The sequence below is a fragment of the Schistocerca piceifrons genome, chromosome 2, assembly GCF_021461385.2.
Source record: "Schistocerca piceifrons isolate TAMUIC-IGC-003096 chromosome 2, iqSchPice1.1, whole genome shotgun sequence".
NCBI lineage: Eukaryota > Metazoa > Arthropoda > Insecta > Orthoptera > Acrididae > Schistocerca > Schistocerca piceifrons.
Window position 1 is genome coordinate 776785978 of NC_060139.1, and position 11133 is coordinate 776797110.

An 11133-nucleotide genomic window follows, 5' to 3' on the forward strand; every position below is an offset into this window, starting at 1 on the left:
TGGTCCATTCTGGAATGCTCGATGGTTGGTTCTGGTCGACGCCTTCAGTAATTTTCCTTTTGTTGTCCGGATGTCTTCCACGACGTCCTCCGCCACCATCCAAGCGTTGTCTGCTATCTTTTGCATTGAAGGTCTTCCGCAGACTATTGTTTCCGACAATGGCCCACAATTCATGTCCGCAGAATTTCAGTCATTCTGCCAGGCCAATGGTATTCAACATCTGACATCCGCACCGTTTTCGTCTCAGTCAAACGGTGCCGCTGAACAATTGGTCCAGACTTTCAAGTCACAGATGTTGAAATTGAAAGAGTCGCATTCTCGGGAGGACGCGTTGTTGCTCTTTTTGTCCTCGTATCGCTCTCAGCCCCGAGATGGTCGCTCGCCGGCTGAGTTGCTCCATGGTTGTCCTCATCGCACCTTGACGTCTTTGCTGCATCCGCCGCATCAGGTTCCTGTGCAGCGGCAGACTCCTGCTTTTGCTCCTGGCGACGTTGTATTTATCGCAACTATCGAGGTTCACGGCGTTGGCTCGCAGGGTGCATTCTTCGCTGCCTCGGCCGCGCGATGTATTTGGTTTTGGGGGCCTCTGGTGAGGTGCGTCGGCATCTCAATCAGCTGCGCCTCTGTCGTCGCACGGGTTCTGCCGCTCCCCGTATGCTTTCAGCGACGGTGCCGTCCGGTCAGCGCCCTGGGGACCCATATACTGGCTCGCCTCATCCCCAGGTGTTACCGACGATGCCTTCCATTTTGCCCCATGGCGACGCGCCGCCGCAGCAGCAGCCGCCGCCGCCGCCGCCGCCGCCGCCGCCGCAGCCGCCGGTCCTCCGGCCGGCGCCGCCCGCATTCGACGCTTCGCTGCAGCCGCCAGGCGCCTCCCTGGGTCACGCGCCGCTGGTCGCTTCCCGTGACCAGCTGCCTCCGCCATGGAACTCCCGCCCGCGCCGGACCACATGGCGTCATCGCGCGTCGGCTACCCCGACGCAATGGAGGTCGACCCTTCGGCCCCTCCTGTTTCTTTACGGGCGCATACACCGCATGTTGACGTGCACCCTGGACTAGGTTTTCAGGCGTTTCCTAGCTCCCCTCGGACCGAATGGCCGGGTGCAGGTGGCACAGCCTCGCCTGTTGTTAGGCTCCCCACCTCATCGCATACGTCAACATGGGGTCCTCCCCACGGCGGGCGGAAGCCTTATCTCACTACCGTTCGCCGATTTGCGGAGGAGGAATGTGGCGTCACCGCCAGACACCACACTTGCTAGGTGGTAGATTAAATCGGCCGCAGTCCATTTAGTACATGTCGGACCCGCGTGTCGCCACTGTGTGATCGCAGACCTAGCGCCACCACAAGGCAGGTCTCGTGATACGAACAAGCACTCAGCCCAGTTGTACGGACGACCTAGCTAGCGACTAGATGTACGAAGCCTTTCTCTCTCATTAGCCAAGAGACAGAATAGCCTTCAGCTAAGTTAATGGCTACGAACTAGCAAGGCGCCATTAGCCTTACAGTGATTGTAATTAAAGTCTCCTGTGTATCGTCAAGAGCGATGTACCACAATGATTGATTAAAGATAAGTATTAATCCAGCTACGTACTTTTCTTCATAGCATTAATTACGTAGCCTGTTCCAGACTTGACGCCCGTCGGCGTGTGTGTACGCGTGCCTATCCTACCGGCTACTTCAAGTGGCGTAACAGTCTTGTTACGTCACAACAAAAAGATTATCTATGCAATATGGCATATCCATTTATTTGACCACACGGTGAATATAAAACTACTGGTCATCCATTCATCGCACAAACTCAGCGAGTCACTTGGTGCTTTCAATGAGCAGCAGGTGACTTACAGGAATTAGAGAAAAATATGGAAACATCGCGCAATTTGCAAGCTTGAGCATAAATGCAGACGCTAGCCAAGGCTGCAGGTTGCGTTGTTGTAGCTGACCGCGAACGGCATCTGTGCAGTGTCCTCAGGATGTTGCATTGTAAGGCGTGGTCAGAACATTGTTCTTTGTATTTATGAATGCGTTATGACGAAGATCAATCCGTTCGAACGTGGGCAAACTGTTGGTGTTCGTATGGTGGAAGCTTCCGTAGCAAAGGTTTTGATGTTTCAAGAGGCATCGTATCGAAGATTTATACCTCGTACCGGGAAAGCGGAAGAACATCATCCGATAAGTCACAACGCGGACGAAAGTGTACGTCGACTGATCGTGGCTGACACTCATTGATGAGGATTACGACGAAAAATAAGTGGGCGACAGCTGTAAACGTAACGGCAGAACTGAATATCGTACTCGCGAAATCTGTCAGCACCAAAACAACCTGAAGGGAAAATAATAAAGGAGTGACAAAGTCAAGTACGAGGCTAGCGACTATTCCAGTAAATATGCGTACATCTGTAGCTGAGCTGGCTAGGTCGCATAAGAAGACATACAGCAGGTGAAGAATGATCAATAAAGTCAATATGACTTTTTATGCGACTTATCCAGCTTAACTGCAGATCTACGCGTATTAACCTGAAGGGAGCTCCATAAGCACTGGTTCAAATGGCTCTGAGCAGTATGGGACTAAACATCTCAGGTCATCAGTCCCCTAGAACTTAGAACTACTTAAACCTAACTAACATATAGACATCACACACATCCATGCCCAAGGCAGGATTTGAACCTGCGACCGTAGCGGTCACGCGGTTCCGGCGGTTCCAGACTGAAGTGCCTAGAACTGCTCGCATAAGCACAGAAAAAAGAAGTGTCGACGCCATAAAAGTTGGACTATGGAGCAATTGAAGACTGTCACTTGGTTGGATGAATATTGTTTCACACTGTGTCAAATTTCTGGCCAAGTTTACGTCCCAAGAGTGAAGCATGGCGGGAGGTCGGTGATGATTCAGCGGCCATATCGTGGGATTTCATGGCCACCATGATTACTCCGCAAAGCCACATTACTGCCAATGATTATGTGTCCACTTTGATAATTATGTCCGTCACCTGGTACATTGTTCCCCGTGGTGATGCTGTGTTTCAAGAGGACGGGCACCTGTTCACACGGCTCTCACCGTCCAGGGTTGGTTTTGTGAGAACAGTGATTAATCATCGCATCTCCCGTGGCCACCAGAGTCAGACTTTGTGATCAACTTTGGAGAGAAGGGTGTATGATCGCTGTCCAGACTGTAGCGCCTAGAACCGCTCGGCCACCCCGGCTGGCCCACCTCAATCGTTGTTATCTCTAGGTGCCACTTTTTACAGAGAACACATGGTTATAATTAAAATGTAGCTACTCACAGAGGTCCGTGTTGGCTGTAGTTACTGTATGTCAGAGAAACTTAGTAGATATTCTAATGTGTTAATGCGCAATCGATTTAGGCTGGAAACAAATTACTTCCAATTTTGGCCACCAGGTGCAAATCTGCCGGTGTGACAGCAAGAAAGACGTATAGAAATGTTTCTATATGTAGTGCAGATTAGGAACAGGATGTGGACTGAAAAAGTCAAACAAGTGAGAAAGGCAAAATGTTGATTCTACACTCCTGGAAATTGAAATAAGAACACCGTGAATTCATTGTCCCAGGAAGGGGAAACTTTATTGACACATTCCTGGGGTCAGATACATCACATGATCACACTGACAGAACCACAGGCACATAGACACAGGCAACAGAGCACAATGTCGGCACTAGTACAGTGTATATCCACCTTTCGCAGCAATGCAGGCTGCTATTCTCCCATGGAGACGATCGTAGAGATGCTGGATGTAGTCCTGTGGAACGGCTTGCCATGCCATTTCCACCTGGCGCCTCAGTTGGACCAGCGTTCGTGCTGGTCGTGCAGACCGCGTGAGACGACGCTTCATCCAGTCCCAAACATGCTCAATGGGGGACAGATCGGGAGATCTTGCTGGCCAGGGTAGTTGACTTACACCTTCTAGAGCACGTTGGGTGGCACGGGATACATGAGGACGTGCATTGTCCTGTTGGAACAGCAAGTTCCTTTGCTGGTCTAGGAATGGTAGAACGATGGGTTCGATGACGGTTTGGATGTACCGTGCACTATTCAGTGTCCCCTCGACGATCACCAGTGGTGTACGGCCAGTGTAGGAGATCGCTCCCCACACCATGATGCCGGGTGTTGGCCCTGTGTGCCTCGGTCGTATGCAGTCCTGATTGTGGCGCTCACCTGCACGGCGCCAAACACGCATACGACCATCATTGGCACCAAGGCAGAAGCGACTCTCATCGCTGAAGACGACACGTCTCCATTCGTCCCTCCATTCACGCCTGTCGCGACACCACTGGAGGCGGGCTGCACGATGTTGGGGCGTGAGCGGAAGACGGCCTAACGGTGTGCGGGACCGTAGCCCAGCTTCATGGAGACGGTTGCGAATGGTCCTCGCCGATACCCCAGGAGCAACAGTGTCCCTAATTTGCTGGGAAGTGGCGGTGCGGTCCCCTACGGCACTGCGTAGGATCCTACGGTCTTGGCGTGCTTCCGTGCGTCGCTGCGGTCCGGTCCCAGGTCGACGGGCACGTGCACCTTCCGCCGACCACTGGCGACATACATCGATGTACTGTGGAGACATCACGCCCCACGTGTTGAGCAATTCGGCGGTACGTCCACCCGGCCTCCCTCATGCCCACTATACGCCCTCGCTCAAAGTCCGTCAACTGCACATACGGTTCACGTCCACGCTGTCGTGGCATGCTAGCAGTGTTAAAGACTGCGCTGGAGCTCCGTATGCCACGGCAAACTGGCTGACACTGACGGCGGCGGTGCACAAATGCTGCGCAGCTAGCGCCATTCGACGGCCAACACCGCGGTTCCTGGTGTGTCCGCTATGCCGTGCGTGTGATCATTGCTTGTACAGCCCTCTCGCAGTGTCCAGAGCAAGTATGGTGGGTCTGACACACCGGTGTCAATGTGTTCTTTTTTCCATTTCCAGGAGTGTATTATTAACTGCCAATACGAGCACCGGACAGGTCGATGAGATGCTGTACAACACCAGACTTGCACCTGGTGGCCAAGATAGGAACTAAACTTTTTTCCTACGTAAATCAGTTCCACGTTAAGGCATTGGCATATCTGCCATAGAATAATTACAGCCCACACTGGACCTGTATGAGTGGCTGCACGTTCATTATAACTAACCAGTAAAACTGTTTAATATTTCCTTGAGAACCATATAGGACATTTATTTATCCATTCTGAGACGACTGGAAGTTGTTTTGAATCCCAGCTGTTTTCTTAGTCTCCATTAGGGATGGTAGTGTATGTTTGTGGCGGTCCCATATTGTTGTTCACACCCCGCTCAGGAGCTATATGAACAAATAGTAGCAGTTCCAACGTTAAAAACCACATGCCCCTCCACACTGGATCCAATGACGTCATTGGCAGATGACACAGCTGTCGGTCGGCTCGTCCAGGTTCACGATTCGGTACTTTATCTTACCTTTGTCTGTATATGCCATAGTTTTCATCATGGCCTTTTACTCAAAATGACCACCATAACACTGTGGTGCAATGTAAAGTCTTTCATCTGAGGAAGAATATATGAATGGAAGTATATAGGGTGCGAAATTTAGTACTCAGAGCTGACACTTCTGGCAACAACAATGGCTCTAACCCAACCAGGTATTGAGTGGAACTGAGCTTTGATGACAGATGTGGGTACTTCATTCAATGCTGCTTCAGATCTGTGACAAAATGCATCAGATGGCAAGGGATGCTGAGCCAGTCTGTAGGGATCCTATGACCAGATGTTTACAATGCGTCAGATCTGAAGACCATGTTGCCCAGGGCAATAGTCAAACACGCTGTGTCTCAAGATTGGGCAGGACAGCGGGGGCAACTCACTTTTCAAAGGAACCATCCCGGGATTTGCCTTAAGCGACTTAGGGAAATCACAAGGATAACCAGATAGGAACTGGAGCCCTAGCTTTCTAAAGGTTTGGTAGTCCCACAATTCAAACTCTGCATCTTTTCTGTAATTCTTTGCCGCACTGCGAAGATATTCATTAACTTCCGCCGGATTACAAGGAAAGTGCAGACCCTGCAGACCACAGATTTCGAGGAGCTTAGGCACACAAGGAAAGTGCAGACCCTGCAGACCACAGATTTCGAGGAGCTTAGGCACACTAAGTCAAGAGCCACTCAAAAGCATATCCTGTGCAAGGGTTTAGGTCACTAATATTCTGTTTACGATAAATTTAGATAAAAGTCATAATGTAGTTCCGTCTCAGACTAGGTGGTATAGTTAGCACACAAGATGTACGGAGAAATATAAGAACTTGTGATTTCGATTCATTGCAGGTGTTATTGAGATGGAAATGTTTGGCTTACTTAGGAGTGGACAGGTGATACAGTGTGGCGTTCAGATTACAGTCAACCTCTATGCAAATGGAAGGGACCCCATGTTCTGCCTTTTTTTTAATAAAAAAAAGCAACAGAATGAACGTGTCGCACAGTTTATATATTGTGATTTTAGTTAGAATTTTAAATTAAATAAATACTATTGTTACTTTAAGAGTCCGTTTTTACGTTCTGCGAACAATTTTCCACAAACGTTTTAAAAATATCATCAAGTATGTTTGTAAAATTATCGTTTTAATTCCGAAGTGTGTTTAATAAATCTCTGTCAGCGTATTCTGTGTGTGTGTGTGTGTGTGTGTGTGTGTGTGTGTGTGTGTGTGTGTGCGTGTGTACCAACAGCCAATATGATAATGAACAAGCAGTAGGTAAAAATGATATCGATTGTGTTAAAAGAGCAATTCGTAACTCCCACGAGTTGAACCGGCAGTTTTTCTGCAGAACTGATGCTTGGGGCCTTTATCAGATTTCCTGTACCCGAAACAGTTGGCGATAGCCAAACGGAAGAGGACATCTCCTCTTAGCGATAGAGTAATTTCCTGCGAAACATCTCGCTCTACAGTCACACCCGTCTCCGTCTCGATGTGCACAACTATGGTGTAGTGACGTGAAATCCAGGGGTAATTGGCTCTGATACTGCTGGTGGAATATATTTCGCCAGAAAGAGGGGAAAAGGTGACGTCATTTGATTCCCAATCATCATCTCCTCATTGTGGATGGATCATATGACACTGATGACGTAATCCACCTGTCAACAGACAATGTTATGGTCTACAGATCCCTTAACGTGATTCGAAAATACTACGTCCCAGAAGCGATTTCGCACAATCGTTTACTTACATGACAATCATTCTTAATAATATAAACACGGAGTGTTGCTGTGTAGCAAAACATTGTTTTTTCTTCTCCACATAATTTAAAACTTTAGTTTATCTTCTTGGCTAAAGTGATGTTTTTACCGGAACCTTAATCCATATCCGAGTGGAGTGGGCAGAGCATGCTGTAGGAACCAGCATAGCATCCGCTTAACAGAGCCAGGAAAACAGCCTAAAACGGAACCATGCTGCCTCGATTTTCTCAGGAGGGTGGGATCAAAACGCGTCATACTTCCCTGACTGTACAGTACAAGATCTATCCAGTTTCGAGGACGTCATCACACCATGAAATGTGCATTAGTAATGCTTATCAATGACACCCTAAAAAGTCTATTGTGGTAAGCACATAAATTCCTTGCTATACTAGGATCGACCTATTCTGCATAATTTATTTTTTACATAAAACACAGTCTGTTTCAGTTTTTGTTTTACACAAACTTCCCAACCGCATTTTCTAATTATTTTCTTGTGGCACTATGTGTTGGGAACAAAGATTTCTGATAACACAACCAAGGTTCCCACTGATGAATGTTATAACGTTACTTAATTCTGGTCCTTCCTTGCATACAGATCAACTTTGGGTAATTTTTTTGTAATGAGTCACCCTCCAAGGATATGGGGAACATACAAACATGTTTTGGAGTGTACAGTTCTGAAATTTTTTTATCCACATCAGCTATTTCTTCTTTAACATAGCTCCACCCAAAGCTGCGTGTGTTTGGTTTGAACTACTTCATGTACGGAAAGAAAGGTTTGAATGTCAAGTTACTGGGCTCAGTAGAGACAGAGACCATTATCGATCGGTAACATGTGGTTAAAGGAGAAACCACGGAAAACCTACCGAGCCATGTGGAGCAGTGGTTAGAGCACTGAATTCGAATTCATAAGAAACAGCATTCTAATCCCCATCCCGTCGCCTCGATTAAGGTTGTCCCTATTTTTCTTATTCAGACAGATATCTATGATGATCCTCAAACAAGGTCACGGCGGATAAGGCCTGCTCTAGTCACGTACATTCCTAGCTTCTACTCCATCTATAATGGCATCATTGCTAACAGTGCATTAAATTCCAGAGTTTCTTTGTTCCTTATGCAAGACCTAATTTAATATGGACGTTTAGGGATTTGAACTTATCGCTCCATATGGTGTACTAAATGGGCCACCATAGCAGTCGCCTGAGGAAACTCAGAAAAAAAATTCTGAATAGGCGCGACTGTTTGAAGCTGTGTTCTGGATCGCGTTTTTTTCCCTTCTTTGGAGAGGAGAAAAACACACTAAAATGATATATTCCTTTTTTCACTCTCCCTCTACTAAACATGACATTGTGTACTTCAGCAAATATTTAGTGGATACGGCATGAATATTAACTAACATACGCGTTGACTCAATGATGAGAATTATACTTCTCTGGACCAGGATGTAACCTAAGGAACGCTAGATCTAACAAAGTCAAACCGATACGATACATCAAATCTTCGTTCTTCTAGCTACAATTAGGCTGCTAGAAGCTTGATTGTCATTCGATTCACCATGTGGTAGGTACGGTACTATAATAAAGTATTTCACCTCTAAATGCTAACCCATTCTCGCGATAAGCATTGAATTCAGAGGACATGCGAAATAACTGCAAGGCAGTTGGTTAATTAGGAGGGGGAGGGGACCAAATAGTGAGGTCATCAGTCCCGTCGGGTTAGGGGACGACGGGGAAGGAAATCAGCCAAGCCCTTTCAAAATAATCATACGCGTCATTTGCCAGAAGCGATTTCGGGAAATCATGGAAAACCCAAATCAAGATGGCTGGACGCTTGTTTGAGCTGTCGTCCTCCCGAATGCGATTCCAGTGTGCTAACACTGCGTCACCTCGCTCGGTAGCAGGGCAGTTCCTACCCTTAAGCAAGACTAGGCGGCCGCCTAGGGCGACAAAATTTTAAGGGCGGCAAAGGCTGGAAAAAATTAATTTCAAATCAATGGAACTGAGGATAAAATATGAACATTGAGGACTGCATCCAGAAAATAAGAGCGCCTAGTCATCTTCGTTTAATTATTAAAAGTATAATAGGAGAATTGAATTGTTGCGCCGATGGATTTTGGTGTTGGTGTTGGAGGGGGTATCGGGAAGACCGATGGTGGAATAAAAGAGGGGGCGTCGTTTTTCATGTCTCACCTAGGGCGGCAAAGCACCTAGCACCGACCCTGATTGTCGAGTAAGGGGAGAATCGTCCTCCTAATTCGATAGAAAACGGAAATACAGTATTTTCTATAATATACAGGATGTACTAGTACGACAGTGTACCTCACTTTATTAAATAATTAACAAAGACATTTGAATGCTGAGATCTTTTAATTTTTGCCTGCTGCCGCGACTTTGGACAGAACCAAAGAGTTACTGAGTAAACCTACCTACCCTAGGAGTGTTATCAAACAATTACGCAAATATCGACAGCTAGACGCATATACAGGATACCTGCGAGATTCTATTGCAAAATTCTGATTAAAATATTTTAATAATCGGAATTACCAATACATTTTTAGAACCGGAACATAGTTGCTATTACCTTTAATGTTCCGTACAACAATTCATCATTACGTGCTCTGACAACAGAATTAGTAGAAAACATTATTAGCAATGCATTCACTGAGGAAAACCCTTTTTCCTAACTACCAACAGGAACACCAAGATATGAAAGAGCATTTGATGCAACTAACAAGCATCATAGGACAACAACAGAGGCTTAACATTTCTTTAATGATGTGACTTACCGTCATTTCCAGTTTCATCATCGCCTAAACAGCTGTTCCAACAAGACAGAAAGCCCGCAAGACCTTACACGCGCAGCAATTCACTATTTGACAGCGACAACAAATGTGGAAATCGCGACGCATGTACATATCCCGCATCCCGTAACTCATCGGTTTCCGCAGTCGCCAATAGTGGCGCTGTCGGCAAGAACGCGATCGATAGTTCTACTGAGCGCCCAGAGATGACACTACATGCAAGGAACCTTCACACTCCATCTCATTTGTAAAGGCGTGAGTAGAATGATGGCGGCTAATATGCAGAAAGTTCGACATCCTCTCCTGTACACTGTGCTGTTAAGTCATAGGTTTATACAATCCTTTTGTTCTGCTTTTGGTCATTGGTATGCTGTAATGAGAGCGGTTACCCAGGGCACTCTTCAGAACCGGTTCGCAAACGGAACATTTAGAGGTCCCCTCGAAATTAGTTATTTTTCACTGGCTTCTTTGTAAATATAATTCTATACTATGTTCATCATAAAAATAAACCTGATGTAAACATTATACCATGTTTTTTCCGCGTTTGTTGGAATCTCACTGGGTTGCTTTTCAGGAAGACTGGAAGCAACATGTCTTGAGTATCATCAAGTGCAATAAATAGTAAGGATACGTTTTATGCTGTGTGTTACGCGCACATCGACTCAGCTATCTTACGGGATAACGGTTTTACCGGCGCATTTAACTTCGCCAGCACTCGATAGTCATCTGGTGCAACTAATCTACAATGACCTGAACTGTTGCAGTTGAGATGTATACGAGACGAACAATGAAGCACTACAGCTTCGAATATCATTTAATTTTTAAACACAATGGAATAACATACAGCAAAATGTCAGCAGTAAGTTTCTTAGGGGACCGCTTGGAAAACATAACATGCTCTCGCTCTTAACGAACTACCGTTCGTAACTAACCACAGCATTGTAAATAGAAATGAGAGCGATGAAAATGCCTAAATTAAACGCAGGGTAATTTTTCTGTATGAGCTATGTCTGACGTAAAAGTGTATTACAGTGATTTCACTGTATAGGTAAATACTGAAGACAGTGTCCGGTGATGTGTGAACTCCTTCCATATCCGAAGCTGAGAAATCCAGTTCAGTACTGG